Source organism: Haemaphysalis longicornis, unplaced genomic scaffold (assembly GCF_048455015.1).
Source record: "Haemaphysalis longicornis isolate Haplotype H1 unplaced genomic scaffold, Haemaphysalis longicornis Haplotype H1 scaffold_3, whole genome shotgun sequence".
NCBI lineage: Eukaryota > Metazoa > Arthropoda > Arachnida > Ixodida > Ixodidae > Haemaphysalis > Haemaphysalis longicornis.
This window is the reverse complement of record NW_027526335.1, coordinates 234,754,177-234,770,450: the sequence shown is the minus strand read 5'-3', so window position 1 is coordinate 234,770,450 and position 16,274 is coordinate 234,754,177. Positions and strand designations below refer to the sequence as shown.

At 47.7% G+C, this 16,274-nt stretch overlaps 1 protein-coding gene across 1 annotated transcript in view; it reads right to left on the bottom strand.

Annotated features, from left to right (window-relative positions):
- LOC144176063 (uncharacterized) overlaps positions 1-16,274 on the bottom strand; it is a 174,703-nt gene that overhangs the window by 146,600 nt on the left and 11,829 nt on the right. Inside the window, exon 2 of the mRNA XM_077705188.1 lies at positions 5,760-5,800. The gene's annotated coding sequence lies outside the window, so the exon portion shown is untranslated. The remainder of the gene's footprint in view (positions 1-5,759; positions 5,801-16,274) is intronic.

The following is a 16,274-nucleotide window of genomic DNA, read 5'->3' as shown; positions in this document are numbered from 1 at the left end:
TGCCCTCCGAAAGCCGTGACTTCGCCGGCCGCCGATCTTCGTCCCCGCGACGACGCTCGCTGTCGCCCATGCGTCGTCGTCCTACCCCAACGCAAGCGGAAAACTAGGCGCCGCAGTTCCGGAGGCAAGAACTGCGTCGTCGTCGATCTGCCCAAGACCTCCTCCCTCTCCCGCAAACATCATTAGTATTGTCATAGATGGCGCCGAAATCTTAGCCCTTGTCGACACTGGAGCCGCCGTTTCTGTCATGGACGCCAAACTCTGCCGCCGCTTAAAGAAGGTCACGACGCCGCACCTCGGGTTCTTATTGCGGACTGCTACGGCTCATCCCATAGATCCACTCGGCGTGTGCACTGCCCGTGCCGTTATTCGAGACGTCCTATACGTTATCGAGTTCGTTGTCCTGCCTTCGTGCTCCCACGATGTAATACTGGGGTGGGACTTCCTTTCCCAACATGGAGCTGTAATCGACTGTGGCCGTGCCGAAGTAGAGCTCTTCCCGTCCATAGATCCTACCGCTGATGACCCGCCCGCTTGTTCTGCCGTAAAACTGGTCCTCGCGGAAGAAGTTAGCATTCCTCCTCATTCCGCCGCCCTTGCTTCTTTATCGTGCCCCTCTCTGTTCAATGCGACAGTACTCTTTACGCCTTCTACCCTGTTCTACCAGCGCCGAAATCTTCCGCTTCCTTTCTCCCTGCTTCCAATCCGCAACAGCGAAGCTACACTTCTCCTTTCTAACTACGGCTCATGTCCCTGCACCTTGCAACGCGGAGAGTGCGTCGGCCACGTCGAGACCGTAGCTTCTGTTGTGGCTGTGGATTTTCCAGATGATTTAACAACCCTTGACGTCAGTGGACTCTGCGCTCCTGCAGCAGCGACACCCCAACCGTCTGCAGATGTCTTTCTTCGCGCCGTTGATGACAAGCTTTCGTCGTCCGAACGAGACCAACTTCTTGCATTGCTGCACCGATTTCGGACGTCTTTTGATTCTGTCCAGACTGGCCTGGGGCGTACCACCACTGTTGAACACACCATCGACACTGGGAGTCACGCACCCTTACGACAACGTCCCTACCGTGTTTCTCCTACTGAACGCCGCGTAATTGACGAACAAGTCGAGGACATGCTCCAACGTGGTGTGATTCGACCATCCACGAGTCCATGGGCGTCACCGGTAGTGCTTGTCAAGAAGATGGACGGTTCTATTCGGTTTTGCGTCGATTACCGACGGCTTAACAAGATAACCCGCACAGACGTATATCCTTTGCCAAGAATCGATGACGCCCTCGATTGTCTTCAAGGCGCAGAGTTTTTTTCTTCAATTGACTTACGCTCAGGATATTGGCAGGTCCCCATGGCGGAGGCTGATCGTGCAAAAACGGCCTTTGTTACTCCAGATGGCCTCTATGAGTTTAACGTCATGCCGTTTGGCCTCTGCAATGCGCCTGCAACCTTCGAGCGAATGATGGACAACATTCTCCGTGGACTCAAATGGCAGACATGCCTTTGTTACCTGGATGATATTGTGGTCTTTTCTCCAGATTTTTCAACACATCTCATCCGACTTGAGCAAATTTTGACGTGCTTAACTACCGCAGGACTGCAGCTAAACCTCAAGAAGTGCCGTTTTGCTGCCCGACAGCTGACCATCCTCGGCCACGTTCTCTCTAAAGCGGGGGTGCTGCCGGATCCTGCCAAGTTGCGTGCTGTGGCAGAGTTCCCGAAGCCGACATCAGTGAAGGCCCTTCGCAGCTTCATTGGGCTGTGTTCGTATTTTCGCCGCTTCGTACGGAACTTTGCATCCCTCATCGCGCCACTGACACAGCTCCTCAGCAAGGAAGGCAGTATCTCTGAGTGGTCAACGGCTTGCGACGACGCTTTTGCTAAACTGCGTCATCTCCTCACATCTCCGCCAATCCTGCGCCATTTCGATCCCGACGCCCCTACCGAGATTCACACCGATGCGAGCGGAGTCGGTTTGGGGGCAGTTCTCGCACAACGGAAGGCAGGTTATGACGAGTATGTGGTCTCCTACGCAAGTCGTACGCTAACAAAAGCCGAGACCAACTATTCTGTGACAGAGCGAGAATGCTTAGCTGTTGTTTGGGCGCTTGCAAAGTTCCGCCCGTATCTCTACGGCCGCCCTGTCGAGGTTGTTACGGACCACCACTCGCTTTGCTGGCTGTCCTCACTAAAAGATCCGTCCGGTCGCCTAGCACGCTGGGCTTTGCGACTCCAGGAATATGATATTCGCGTTACCTATAGGTCAGGCCGGAAGCACCATGACGCTGATGCCCTTTCTCGCTCCCCATTGCCGCATGAAAGTGAGCGACTCTCAACTACCGATTGTTACCTCTCACCACTGGAGATACAGTCCATGTCATCCGAGCAAAAGAAAGACGCCTGGATTTCCTCCATCTTCAAACTCCTGTCAGGCTCATCGGCGAAAGGTGCATCTCGAAATCTACGCCGGAGAGCGTCGCACTTTGCCATTCGTGACGGTCTGCTGTTTCGACGCAACTACCAACCAGAAGGTCGCAAGTGGCTCCTAGTAATTCCACGCCACCTACGTGCACAAATATGCGCATATTTTCACGACGAGCCGCACTGCGCCCATGCTGGTGTACCCAAAACCTACCAACGTTTGCGCCTGCGGTACTACTGGCGCGGCATGTACCGTTTTGTTCGTCAGTTCGTTCGTTCCTGTGTTCACTGCCAACGCCGCAAATCTCCGCCTCGCCAAGGAATTGGACCTCGACAACCTTTACCATGTCCAGAACGACCCTTCGACCGCGTCGGCATCGACATCTATGGGCCTCTCCCTTGCACGGCAGCTGGAAACAGGTGGGTTGTTGTGGCTGTTGACCACCTGAATCGATATGCAGAGACGGCAGCACTGCCGGCTGCAACTGCGCCTGAAGTTGCCTCTTTCCTCCTTCGGCACTTCATTCTACGACATGGAGCGCCTAGAGAACTACTCAGTGACAGAGGAAGGGTTTTTCTGTCTGAAGTTATAGAAGCCCTCCTCACAGCCTGCCGAACCATCCATCGCACCACAACAGCGTACCACCCACAGACCAATGGTCTCACCGAACGTTTCAACCGGACGCTAGGGGATATGCTCGCAATGTACGTGGCATCTGATCATTCTAATTGGGACACCATCCTTCCATTTGTTACATATGCGTATAACACCGCCAAGCAAGCCACGACTGGCTTCTCTCCGTTTTTCCTTTTGTATGGACGCGAGCCCTCTTGTACGCTGGACACAATACTTCCTTATAGCCCTGATGACTCAGAGTGCACGCCCATCTCATACGTTGCGAAACACGCCGAAGAATGCCGCCAACTGGCACGTTCACTAACCAAGGAAGACCAACAACGACAGAAGACACAGCATGACGAAAAGACCTCTGCACCAAGCTTCTTACCCGGATCACTTGTTTGGCTGTGGGTGCCAACGACTGCTCCTGGATTGAGCAGTAAGCTCATTTCGCGATACGATGGTCCCTACCGTGTCATCAAACGCACCTCCCCTGTCAATTACATTGTCGAGCCTGTTGCCCCATCACCCGACCACCGACGCCGCGGCCGTGATATAGTACATGTCCAGCGCCTCAAGCCTTACGTTGAGCCCCTCACCATTTCGACTCCCTGATCGCCAGGATGGCTCTTTTTCCCCGGGGGCAATTGTAAGGATGCCCGTCGCCGGCGCAATTCACGAAGGAGCAACCCGAGTATAGGAAGCACTGTCCACTCGCCATGAGAGGGTACGTGCCGAAACAGAGCATGATCATCGCAGTCAAGTGACAACAATAGACGGCAGCCGCATCGCGAACGCTTAGAAGGAAGAAGAAGCTGCCTCTCGCTTTTGCTCTCGGCCAACACTGCAGAGCGGACTTCGTGCTCCTGACTCCTAGAGCTGACTTTGAGCTGACCAGTCCTTTGGCCTTGGAATAAATCCTCCTTACAGATCTCTTAAAAGGTTGTTCCACAATCTTATCATGTTGAATTCAACCGACTGTTTTCCGTAGTTCGTGCGGACTGGAGGAAGCAAGAAATTATTTGCTGTGGTTTCGTTAGAACCTGTGGTCTCGTTAGCAAGACAAAGCAAAAAGGCTTCTTCCATATCCAGCGCTTAGGCACAATCCCCACACGGGCGTTCAACTCAGCGGCCATCACCGTGTTTAAGAATTTTAGTGCCACACATTGTATTCGTCGGTTTTAAAGTAACGAGGACATCGTCTGTGGAGCACTAGAACGTAAAGTCACCTTCGACGTCGCTGGTATTCAAGGATTTTTGTCTTCACGCACGGCGAGGTGACGAACGTGCACGCATTACGCAGCTCGGATTTTTGCATTTGAAGGAATGTATACACTTCCTTTCGCCGTGAAGCTGTAGAAGCGTTTTCTTCCCTGATAATTTTTTTTTCTGAAAGATAGCAGAGCAGGTAAACAAGTGGCGCTGTCATTTTTGTAATAGCCACTATCGATGCAAACACGTGTGAATTGAGCACAAATGCATGTAGGACTTTGTGTTCCGAATAACGACTGTGCAATAGCGTTTTGTGCAGATGAAGCCAAGTACCGCGGGTATTGTTTCATGCAGATGGAATCGAACCGGAACGTCTAGCTTTCCGAGCGTTCCGTCCACATCGGCGTGCTCACGCACCGTAGTTCGTTGGGGTTTAGCGGCGTGCTGCCGAAAAGTGGTTTGTTTTGTCTGGACGAAATGCTAGACACACTTATAAAAATGTGCAATTATTGCGGAAGTTTCTAATTGCAGCTCTAACCCGAGTAGTATATGCACCGTAAATTCACAACAGCAACAAGACACTAGTCCGATACCCCTAACCAGCGTTCAATAGAGGGGGAAAAAACGTTCTCACAGCCGCCTCGACGGTGGATTTTCGGCGACGTCGATGGCGGGTCGTCGCCGGTCCGAGACACGGTCGAGCGCTGGCCGTCTGTCGCCAGCTCTGCCCGAGCGAGACGGAAGAAGATGCACCACGTCCTACGTGGCGGGTGCAGCGCTGGTTGCGCCCTGGGCCGTGATCCCGAGCCTCGGCCAGTCGCACGATCGCGCCCCGGGCGTCTGCGGGTCCCACACGGGTCGGCGGGACTCACACGCCTCGTACTACTCGAACGGGATCACAGGAACTGCGGGTCCGCCCCCGGTCCTTGCCCGCTCGTCAGCTCCGAGTCTCCGCTGCTGCCGGAACCGCGTTCCACCTCCAGCCCTCTTCTTCCTCCTTCACGTCTTCGTGCGCCGCGTGTGGTCCACTTTTTTTCCAAGAATTATGGCCAATCCTCACAATCACCCCCCACTTCTGCAAGTGCACTAGTTTTAAACTGTGATCCATAGCATTCGCTCTCGTATCTCTGGGTAATGTTGATATTTTTTTCTTAGAATGCTGTCTCAGTGTTTCTGTGCGTACCGTGGCATGATATCAAGTTACTGTGATCATCAAAAGCGTCAGCAATCATGAAGCGATAAAAACATACTGAGCAGTACGTTTTCTACTACGGCTGCATTTTAAAGCAATATAACAAGAAAGTAAATCATGAAGAAGAAAAGTGGAGGGAAGGGGGTTCGTTACGTGGGTAAATACAGTTGGTGAAGAATACTGGGGCGTATGCTCAACGTGTCCGAAATCTTGACACATGAGCTTTGTGGCCCTCGTCACCTGACACGAGAAACGAGAATAAGAGCCAGCAGCAGCCAGGCTGTGGCCCCAGTGCTGCACCCAGGGGCTCACCAGGAGGGTGCGCCGCCTTCCTCGCCCATAACGACTTGATCCTGCGTGGGAGAGGCACACAACTTCTGTACCTGATTGCCCCACAAGCCAGCCACTCTGCATGCTCTGCTGACAAGGGGTGGGAAAACTATCTAGTACCATGCAGGTCATCCCCGTACCAGTATCTGGGAAACCCCACCTGTGTTGGTCCCCTGTTCCCTTTTGCCCAGCATCTGTCCTGTTGTCAGAAGCTGCTCTTCATGCCTGCCCTACAGTGGCCACACTGCTCTCCTTGTGGCCCAGCAGGGACCTGTAGCGGGAGATGGTCGCACAGCTGGCCACTCGCCAAGGACACGGGCAGAAGCCGTGAGCCACCAAGCCAGGGGAGGGACTGCAAGGTCCACTCAGGACTTGCTGGCTCAGGGTTTCCCCAAAGGGCTGCAACATACATCTGTGGGGCCTCACGGGCACCCACTGTTTCCACCGAACCCTGTTCCCTGCCAGGTCAGGGAGCAGCAGAGGGGACGATTGGCAGCGTGCATCAATGGCTAAACCCACACTGGTCCAATCTGGACACTGCCTCGTATGCATGCCAGCTACAGTACTGGTGCTCCAAAGCTAACTGGCACATTCACTGGTACCCTTGGGAAAGCTAAACAAACACTCTGGCGGCACTCCCACTGTGGGAGACGCCTGTTTAGGCAACATTGGACAACAGTGTTCAGTGCAAACTCAGCTGTGGGCAAACTTTGGGTGGCCACTGAGAGTAGGTCATCCTCCACTAAAATAAGTGCACTGTGACCACACCTGCTACTTAACCATGGCAGCAACGTTTGGTCAGTACTTAATTACTTGCACATGCTCAACAACACTCAGCTGTGCGAAGGAAAATTTCATAGTCACCCGAAATTCCGCCAAACTGCTACAAAAGAAAGATTTACAGCTCTTCTTTCCAGCCATGTGGTTGCATTTTAGGTGGGTATCAAATTTTCCATCGCAGAAACTTACTCCACCATGGGCACTTCCCTAAATCTGGTCGATTACCACTCAGCTTTCTTGGATGGCGCAACCGGGTGGGCCGCCACATACTGTATTAAAAATGGCGTGCAATTTAGAAAACAAAAAAATCTGGTTGATCCTTCTTTCATAGGAGTCGCTAAAACACGAAAGTGAAAGGTGCCTTCACAGGAGCAGCTAAATGTGAAATGAATCACCTTCATGTGCGAAGGGTTCGCGAGCATGACACCGCCAGACGAAGTGATGCCGACAAGCAAGAAACAAAAAATAAACGGTTTACTCTGGGACAACAAAAGCAAAAATGACATGCACAGAAGCAGCAGCTTGAAACACATAACGGTCATGCGAACAACGGGACAGCGGAGGGTGTCCCAATTCACGCGCGTCCCCTGTCACGTAGGCGCTGGAATCGAAGCACCAACTGCCGGCAGTCAATAGTGTCATGATGCACTACTTCCCTTCGGCTCTCCCAGGTGGCATCACCATCTGAATGTCTCGTAGTGAAGAGCATGAAGCGCGTTCATAGAGCTGCTCCACGTCTCTATTCATAGCGCAGTTGGCAGAGTGCCACGTACCTCCAGTTGTGGCGAGAGTCATGGGCTAGAATCCGGGCGCCGCCGTGTCAAGTGCCCTTTTTCTGGCGACGTCACTTCCGTGATGGATATGACGTCAGTCAGATGCTTGTGTACCCGGGCATAACACACTTTCGTGTTAAAAAGGGGTATTTTAATGAGAAGCGCGATATTTTAAAATGCAAAACATTCTTTTTCATCACGTTCCAGCGCCAGACAAGCCACTGCTGCTTACATCCAGGAGAGACGACATTTACTGCCCTGCAAACTGTCCTGGGATGTTGGCAGGCCTATGTTGGCTGGGATGTTGGCACAGTGGCCCCGAGGAGGAGCTCCTTTTGCAGCACAAGCACCAGTCTAGCCAGAAGCGTGCATCCCCTCCCCCCCAAATACAAGCAACGTGGACCTTGCCCTCCCCCAGTGGCCCTGGCCTTCCTGCCCCGCTGTTGGTGGTGGCTAAGCAAACAGAGATCACAACATGTCTGCAGGGACCCTCGGACTGCCAGAGAAAGTCGGCCAGGCTGTGCACGTCTAAGGAGGGGACCCCGGGTCGGGGGCCTCCTTTGCGCCCCGGCCGCAAGGATTGTGCCCCGCCTGACCCAGCACAGGAGCCCAGCCCCACCATGGCTAAACACAGCACCTAAGACTCGCTTACAATCGCCACCCTCCTGAAACCTCACTGGAACACAACACCCGACTGCAGTAGTAGTGCCCTGGTGCACAATCACTTTCCCAAGGCCCCTGCTGCAACTACTACTTCCCCAACCACCCCCATGGCTCTACACAGGGTGCACTGAAAGTCCCACAGTGCTCTTTACTATATACGACCGCCTCTGTTAAAGCGAACCGATATCTCCTAAAGTCAAGAGTTGGACATATGGTCGAGAAAAGACAAGAGCAAAATGAAATGTCTTGTGCAACACTGTTTCATTCTACAGACTACATCACTTGTATATTCTACAACAAAAGAAGCAATTAATTTCACTGAAATCGAGCAGCTAATCTTATGGAATGGCAGCAGCAAGAATGTCTACTTGTTAACACCTCAAAACAATTATTGTCCCCAAAAGAAATTGATTCCCTATACCGTAGGTTCGTCGAGTGTTCTCATAGAGTAAATATCTGTGCAAGCCATTCAGGTGCAGGAATTCAATAGCTATTATCATAAAAAAACGTGTTTAAATGTCATTTGTGAAACTCTTTTGAGTTTAACGGCTCAGCTTCGTCCCATGTGAAATTACAAAATGCTTCGATTCGAGGAAAACATTTTACAAAGCATTTTAGGTGATGCAATAGACGATGATGACGATTATGATTGCTATTGGTTTCCCCTTAGTAGCGGAGTGATGACATGTCATCTTACCAAAAAGAACTAATATACCCATGTTTTACACTGTTGGTTTAATACTATCGCTGCTTAGGGCAGGTAGAAAAAGCTTATTAGGCACAAAAGACTTTTTTTCCCTGTTAGAGGTGGTAATTGTCCTAGGCCAGAGTCAGTCAGTGTTTATTTCAACATTGGGTATGCTGATATACTAAGGGCACAGGCAAAAAGCCAACTTGGGCTTGACGGGGCCTGTATCCCTTATACAGTTCAAACAGTGGTTGCAATGGACATTCATGTACAGTAGACATACAATTTGGCAGATTAATGCAAAGAAGATAAAAGGGAACTTTTTTACAACAGCAGTTTTATGGTACGATTAGCCATAATTGTACTTAAAGGAGCCATGAAGAGAAAATGCAAGTTGGTTTTATTCGAAAGATTTCGTGTTTTATAGTGCCCCCAGCGCTTGCCCGAATACAAACGGTGCTTTATTCACTAAGAAATTAAACAAGTTAGGTTAAAATTTTGATTTTCCCCCTCAATCGTGCGTTTTCGTGGTCCCAAGTGACATCACGGGAACCGACCGCTCTGCAGCCTAGATTACCTTCATTCACGCATCCGCCGTACAGGGTAGAGACACGTAACGCTGGCGCCGCCATGTTCGGTTGCTCGCTCGCCTCCGAAGCAAGTCATTGTGCCAAAACCGCGCTAAAATTATCGCCGCAACGCGGTTTACTGAAGAAGTTTGAATCATATTGTCTGTTTCGCGTTGCTAGGTCTCGTGGTAAACGAAAAGAATAACGCGTTGAGCCCGTTGGCCCAATTGCGGCGGCACGGGACCGTTCAAAGGTTGTCTCCACCCTGTAGCGGTGTTGGTTTGTTCCCGCGTTTCTTTACGTTCCGTAACCTAGATGGCGCCACCATACCGTGGCAAGCGTTTGGTTTGTTTTTGCCCGCATTTAAACCTGGCTTGTTTTTGTTCTGGGAGAAAATATTCGTTCCCTGAAACAGTGCTCGCTCGACAAATGGGGTCACGTAAGACACCGTTGCTTGCGTCAATCGGCCAGTGTCGTCTGAGACAACCCCAAGCCCCGTAGTACTGTGCAGCTAAACCAAAGCATGCTGTGCGCAGTACGAACAGCAGAACGCATCAGTACTTCTATGTTTACATGTGCTTTCGTAACTTCCACTGTTTGTCCCATCATTCCTATTGCTTTGTAAAGAATGTGCCCTAAATTTAAGCGCAAATCGCTCGTTCGTCTAGTTTGTAAGCTCTACCTAATTAGCGTCTGCTTCTGCCAGCCTCCGCCAATCGCAGAGCTTAGCCCATGTGACATCACAGGTTCTGTTGCGGGAAATGAGCTGGTGGGTCGCATGACCATTCCCGTTTTTCCTAATTATGTAGCTTATTTGAGCGAAGTTTACGTTAAAAGTGGTGTCAGTATGATTCTAACGAGACAATCTTTTGAATGAACCAAACTTGTGTTTTCTCTTCATGGCTCCTTTAACGGAAACAGGCACAAGTACGATCGGAGAAAAAACAATTTTCTGGCACACTTAGCCATATTACATACATTGAACTAAAAACATAATGAGTTCGAGATAAAAAACAATTAAAAGCAATTTAAAAGCAATTTCCTAGAATGCTTAGTCCTATCAAATCTATTAAACCAAACCAAACAGGCATAGGTACATTCCAATAAAACAGCCAGTGACAGGGTAACGCAAAGTCGAACAAAATTTCTCAATGTCTCTAGCAATAACAGTAATCATCATCACAATAGACAGGACTATACAATAAATCGGAGGTTTTTCAAGCCCGAAAGGAATTCAATGTGCTCGGTAGGGTATATTTAAGCATTTGTCGACCGTAGTTGGTGCGTGTGTAAGGAAGACACCATTTGTGCGTGCAGCGAGTATCGTAGACCCGCGGACGGTTTGTTAATCCAGCGACCTGCGTTAAGTATAGGTCGTTGTTTTTGCTATATAGTTTGTATCGCGTGAGCAATACTAAATTGTACAAGTCATGTATATGAATCATGTTTAGTTTCTGGAAAATGGGGCCTGTGTGCTCATCATATGCTACATTTTCAATTGCCCTATAGCGGCCTTTTTTTGAAGTCTATGGATCTTATCCAGATTTGTAACGGTTGTGGTGCCCCATACAAGAAAACAATACCGTAATGTTGAGCAGGAAAGAGAATTTTATAGTAGTAATTTTATATTTTGGGGTATCAAGAAACGTAAGCGGCACAACACGCCAACACTACGAGAGAGTTTTGAATAGATGGCGTCAACATGAGCATTCCAGAACATGTGTTCCTGAAAGACAACCCCAAGATTTTTTACCGTTTTAACCAGCTCCACATTACATGCCCCAATTGTTAAACGAAGCTCCAAGTCAATTGTTTTGTTTCTGGGTCGAAATAACACTGCTTTCGTTTTAGAAACGTTTATGCTTAAGGAATTACTTATACTCCACGTATTTAAATGGCTTAGAATGGTGTTCGCCTTTATTTCAAGTTCATGTAATGTTGGTTCTTGGAAATATAGACTGGTGTCGTCAGCATATACAATTATTTTACAGCCTTTGTCAATGTTTACGATATCATTTATATGTAAATTAAATAGCAGTGGCCCGAGGATGCTCCCTTGTGGTACACCACCTAGCAAAGTCTTAAAAGTTGATCTATAGTTGTTTATGATTACTTGCTGTTTCCGTTCACACAAATAACTCATTATAAGGGAAAGAAACGTACCTCGAAAACCATAATTGTCAAGATTAAGAAAAGAGTTTTGTGATTCATTCGATCGAATGCTTTCGAATAATCAGAGAATACTCCCAAAGTATAAGTTCCTTTCTCGAAAGATTCTAGTATTATCTCCTTCTGTAATAATAATGCTGTTTCAGTAGATCGATTTTTCATGGTGATCGTATGTTTTTTATAATGATGATCGTATGTTTTTTATAAAAGCTAACATTCTTTTATGAATCAACTTTTCGATTATTTAGAAAATATTGGCAATACTGATATAGGTCTATAGTTAGACATGTCATGGATATCACCACTCTTATAAATTACGGACGCTTTCGCTAACTGCAACCTTTTTGAGAATTTCCCGCCTGAAAAAGATAAAGTTGCGATGTGAACACTGTAGCTATAATCCCTGCAGTATTTTTAACAGGTTTTGTTTGTAAGTCTTCGATGTCACAACAGTTGCTATTTTTTAAAGTAGAAAATACCTCTCTGATTTCTGCCTCATCTGTCGGATATAAAAATGCACTTTCTCGCTATTTGGGAGGTAAAAATTGTGTGCAGTCTGGGGAATGAGTACTATTTGTGATAGAGATAAAGTAATCATTGAACGCATTGGTCACTTCGTTTCCGGTTATTTGTTTTCCGTTTAAGGTAATGTCTGGCGCGGCAGTAGTTTGGTTGGAGGACCGATTAAGGAGAACCTTTTAGGCGCTTCCAGACAGCTTCAGAACTGCGACTGGTCTCATTAATAAAGAGGTTTTGAAAATAGTACTGTTTACTTCTTTGTATGAGTCTATTTGTTTGATTTCTACATTTTTTAAAGACTTTGAGATCTTCAGCAGTTCTGGTAGCTATAAAGCGTTGCTAGAGGAAATCTTTTTTTTAATCGCTTTTAGGCAATCGGTAGTTATCCAAGGTTTCCTGGCCTTGCGAGTCTTAACTTTTGTAATATACGGAAAGCATTGGTTATAAATATTCTTATATCTCTCGATGAATGTGTCGTATGCCTGATCAGGGTCTTTGCAATGCAAAACGTCCTCCCAGTCAGTATCCGCCAATCTGCTTCCAAACGATTCTGTGGTAGTGCTATTTGCGATATTTTATTTCATTCACTTTCTGCTTCGGGATTTGCCTTTTTTGTCTCTCATCGCGTAAAAAATCGGCAGATGGTGACTAATATGTGCCGCCAGTGCTCCTGAACAAATTGAGACTGAGCTTTCGTTCGTTAGAAAAAGATCAATCAGAGTAGACGAGTGGATCTGGACACGGGAGGGATCATGTATAACGTTTTTGAAAGCATTTGATTCTAATATGCGGTACAGATCAGATACATAGGTGTCGCATTGAGAAGATCAACATTAAAATCACCTCCTATTATTGCTTTTAAGTTGTATTCATTATTCCATGAAAGATATGTATTCAGAAACAAGAGTAAATTTTTTGTATTCCCCCCTGGCGGACGGTAAACAACAAAGAAAGTTGTATCGTTGCTGCTTAAGGTTAGCATTTTGAAGTCAGTTGTAATTTTTGAAAACAAACCAATTGTGCCACATTGGAATATGTTATTTGTAAGTATCATGATCCCTCCCCCATTTCGCTCGTTTCGATTCAGGAAATAGGACCGATAGGCAGGTAATCTTAGTACTTCCTCTTCACTGCAATACCAAGTTTCGGTGATAAGAACTACGTCGAAGCGAAATTTAAAACCGGTAAAAAGGCCAATTAATTCGTCTTCCTTGTTGCGGGCTGATTGCGCGTTAATATGAAAACAGAAATGGTTTTTTTTTTCTTTTGCATAATATTTCGTTTAAATCGTGAGGAGTATAAATGGCATACGCATTATATGTTACCCTACTTCTGCAATGGGTAGACATCCAGTAAAGGGGGTGCGTAAGCTTTGGAGTTGTTTTTTTCCGATTGCATGTTTTTATTCCACATTAGTAATTTTTGATTCCGAAGAAACATCTTGCAAACACCGTGCAATAAGGCGGGTTTAGTCGAAAGCAGATTAGCAGTATGCCATAGTTGTTATGGGGACCACGATTGCGTGTACAAGTGATAAAGTTCTCCGAGCATGTGCCGAGACGATGATGTAAAAGAAATAAGCACTGACAGCCAAACAAATAAAAAGAAAGGAAGGCTATGAATATTATTAAGGATGCACTGTCAGACTGTCGAAAGTTAGAAGATAGCGTACAATCGATGCAAGCATTTAGTTTCCCGTCGCCATGCGTTCTACATCACTACGATATTCCCCTCTCTGGTTTTCGTCCGCCAGCATTCTAATCTTCTTTTCGTCCCCTCGACAGCCTTGAAGTTAACTTCCTCTGTGATACCCTTAAATCCTAGGGCTTCTGGAAAAGTAATATTCCCTTCATGTAGATTTGGATGGATACCCTCACATTCTAACACTATGTGCAGCATAGTTTCTGTTTCTTTTCCGAAGACCACGCATACCCCATCATTTTTTGAATACTTCCCCACCAAACTCTTACTTCGCAGGCAACCTGCTCTAGCCTCAAAAAGCAAAGCACTGCCCTGGGAATTATCATAGAAATTTTTCCTTTCTGATCTTCAATTTCTCAGACCTGTACATCTCTAACGAGGTTTTAGCTTCCATTTTTTACCTCTATTTATTCGTTTCAATCTGCCTTGCCTCTTTTTTGGTTACATTGCCTGTTTCGTATTCTCCACGGTTTCCGTATTTCATCGTTAGCCTTCTAGTCTTTCTTAACCGCTGAGTGTCCACGCTTTTCAAGTATTGGTGCCTGAAAACCTTAGCTGCCCGCCTTCGTTGATCCATTGCCCTCAACCTCATCTCAAAGCATATTTTACTCTGTGCTTCTCTAAATCCAAACGACGCCCAGCCCATATCTCCCTGAACTGCTTCGTTAGTTGTTTTCCATGCGCGCCTAAGACCAAACGTCCTACCGTTCTCTGGTTTACTTCAAGGCCTGATAGAACGTCTGATTTTAAGCAGAGTACAGCATTCGAAAACGTGAGACTCGGAACCATTACTCTTTTCCACATTCCTCTTATTACTTCATATTTGTTATACCCCCACAGAGCTCTATGCTTCATTATAGCTGCATTTCGCTTTCCCTTAACCTTAAGTTGCTATTAGTGAGTTTTTAAGTAGTTATCGCCTTTGTTTATCCACATTCACAAATATTTATATTCCTTCACTCTAGGTAATTCGCCTTGCTGGATACACACTGGATTGACCTTATGCAAAAGCGCCGCCATCTACTGGAACAAAAACGAAACGAGCACGCGACGCCATGTTGGGCGATAGCGGTCGCGGGATTGCTTGGTACGGAGCGTGTGAGGGGCTTTCTCGGCTTGGCGATCCTTTTATATTCAGATTTAGGCGCACCAAAATGTGCGACGAGTGATCTGTCTTTATTGCCCACATTTGCGGGCGACTTCGTAAATGCGCATTATGTATCGAAAAAGCAGTCAGGGAGGCAGCGGCAGCGAAGCTGTTGGAGGCTGTCGCGTTTCTTCTCCCCCCCTTTTTTGGCTTTGAGAAAGCAAACATTGAAAGTACATCGGTGTGGGTTCGCTACCTGCGGGTTTCTCAGGAGGTCATTCCTGAAACGCTTCGAAACTTGCGGGCTGTCCTGAGGTTGAAATAGAGCGGGGGGGGGGGGGGGGGGGGGGCACTCGCGGTATAGCTATACGCAAAGGATCGACCGGGACGCATAGGAAACCTGAAACGAAAAAAACACTTAACAAAATAAATTGCATACCTGGGCTTTTCTAACAGCAGAGCTGTTGTAGCTGGCCGTAATGTGCGTAACGTGCGTGGCTTCTAACGTGTTAAACATTGCCAATAAATTACCAATAAATTGCCCAGCGTTGGTGAGCGCGTGCCTCGCGGCGACCGCCGGGCGTCCCCAGCACACGCAATGGCTTTATAAAAAAACTGCGAAAACCCTAAAGAGCGAGAAAATGCCAAGCGCTCGTGAGCGCCTGCGTCGCGGCAACCGCTGAGCGTCCCCTGCTCGCGCCCTGGACAACAAAACTGGGTGCACACTACTGCTTAGAAACTTTCGCTCGAAAACTTTGATCTCGTGAAAATAGGCTACGGTCGAACAGCAGGAGACGAGCGGTAAATGACCGATACACGAAATTGCCACGTACATTACTTGCGCTACTGATGGCGCTACTGCAAGGTTGCAACTCTCGCGGATACATTATTTCGTGAAACGTTTGGAAAACGAAAGAATGCGTAGTACTTCCATAACAGCCTTCCCAACGTACACAAAAAGAAAACGCGGGTGCGCAAAGCAGGAACGGCAGACTCAAAACTCTACCCGCACAATAAAGTACGAGAAAGCGGATGCAGTGCGCCTTAACTACCAGCATGGAGGAGTGCTCCACAGCAAATAAGGGCTAGAAAAAGCTCAGTTTGGGACCTTTTTAGTCCTGCACATCTTATTCGTTTTGTGACTATGCATGCGATCTAGCTATAATATAACTGCGAAGGGAAGTCGACACCCGCACGCGACTTCACGCAGGGCTCGAGTCATGCTTCCGTTGAGAAATAAAAAAAAGATGTGTGCGCTATTTCCGTGGTCAACCTCATATCACCTTTCTGCACAGCGAGTTACACAGCAGTATTTGAGAATCTTGGCCAACGATAAATGCCGACGTACGCGTCGCTTTCCCCGGGCTATCATGCACACAGCGGTATGCGGAGATCCGGGAATCCCCCAACATGGCGGAAGCGCATGCGGTTCCCGCAAGAGGGCACCATAAGGTCATTTATCTACTTTTGTGCTTTCTATTACAGACTTGAGGCAGCTCAATATCACGAGTGTGGTGCGCGTGTAAACGGAGTTCAAGCTCAAAAAGG